This window comes from Arachis ipaensis, chromosome B2 (genome assembly GCF_059453495.1).
Source record: "Arachis ipaensis isolate K30076 ecotype BB chromosome B2, ASM5945349v1, whole genome shotgun sequence".
Classification (NCBI taxonomy): Eukaryota; Viridiplantae; Streptophyta; class Magnoliopsida; order Fabales; family Fabaceae; genus Arachis; species Arachis ipaensis.
The window spans coordinates 63762359-63763963 of NC_142437.1; the positions used below are offsets into that span (position 1 = coordinate 63762359).

The 1605-nt window shown below is 43.1% G+C and overlaps 1 non-coding gene across 1 annotated transcript; it reads left to right on the top strand.

The window, feature by feature from the left end:
* The first annotated feature begins 980 nt into the window (after positions 1 to 980).
* On the top strand, positions 981 to 1088 carry LOC148574144 (small nucleolar RNA R71). Its single transcript, XR_015905995.1, has one exon. It is a non-coding gene; the product is annotated as a small nucleolar RNA R71 (small nucleolar RNA).
* Positions 1089 to 1605: the final 517 nt, after the last annotated feature.

Here is a 1605-nt window from a genome sequence, read left to right on the forward strand (position 1 = left end):
TCTTCAGTAACATCTTCATCCTCTTCAGAGGAAGAATACTCATCAGAGCTCATGAATGGCAGGAGTAAATTCAATGGAATCTCTATGGTCTCTGTCTAAGCCTCAGATTCCCATGGTTTCTCATCAGGGAATTCCTTGGAGGCCAGTGGACGTCCATTGAGGCCTTCCTCAGTGGAGATCACTGCCTCTTCCACCTCTCCAGGTTCGGCCATGTGAGACGTGTTTATGCCCTTCCACTCTCTCTTTGAATTCTCTTCTGTATTGCTTGGGAGAGTACTAGGAGGGAGTTCAGTAACTTGCTTACTCAGCTGACCCACTTGTGCCTCCAAATTTCTAATGGAGGACCTTGTTTCAGTCATGAAACTTTGAGTGGTTTTAATTAGATCAGAGACTATGGTTGCTTAGTCAGAGTGGCTCTGCTTAGAATCTTCTATCTGTTGCTGAGAAGATGATGGAAAAGGCTTGCTATTGCTAAACTTGTTTCTTCCACCATTATTGTTATTGAAGCCTTGTTGAGGCCTCTGTTGGTCCTTCCATGAGAGATTTGGATGATTTCTCCATGAAGGATTATAGGTGTTTCCATAGGGTTCTCCCATGTAATTCACCTCTTTCATTGCTGGGTTCTCAAGATCATAAGCTTCTTCTTCAGGGGAAGCTTCCTTAGTACTGCCTGGTGTAGCTTGCATTCCAGACAGACTCTGAGAAATCATATTGACTTGCTGAGTCAATATTTTATTTTGAGCCAGCATGGCATTCAGAGTATCAATCTCAATAACTCCTTTCTTCTGATTTGTCCCATTATTCACAGGATTCCTTTCAGAAGTGTACATGAATTGGTTATTTGCAACCATCTCAATGAGTTCCTGAGCTTCTGCAGGCGTCTTCTTCAGATGAAGAGATCCTCCAGCAGAGCTATCCAATGACATCTTGGACAGTTCAGACAGACCATCATAGAAGATACCTATGATGCTCCATTCTGAAAGCATGTCAGAAGGACACCTTCTGATCAATTGCTTGTATCTTTCCCAAGCTTCATAGAGGGATTCTCCTTCCTTCTGTCTGAAGGTTTGGACTTCCATTCTAAGCTTGCTCAATTTTTGAGGTGGAAAGAACTTTGCCAAGAAGGCATTGACTAGCTTTTCCCAAGAGTTCAGGCTTTCTTTGGGTTATGAATCCAACCATGTCCTAGCTCTGTCTCTTACAGCAAAAGGGAAGAGCATAAGTCTGTAGACTTCAGGGTCAACCCCATTGGACTTGACAGTGTCACAGATTTGCAAGAATTCAACTAAGAACTGATGAGGATCTTCCAATGGAAGTCCTTGAAACTTGTAATTCTGTTGCATTAGAGAAACTAATTAAGGCTTAAGCTCAAAGTTGTTTGCTCCAATGGCAGGGATTGAGATGCTTCTCCCATAAAAGTCGGGAGTAGGTGCAGTAAAGTCACCAAGCACCTTCCTTGCATTGTTGGCATTATTGTTTTCGGCTGCCATGGCTTTTTCCTCCTTGAAGAGCTCTGTTAGGCCCTCTAGAGAGAGTTGTGCTTTAGCTTCTCTTAGCTTTCTCTTCAAGGTCCTTTCAGGTTCAGGATCAGCTTTAACAAGGATG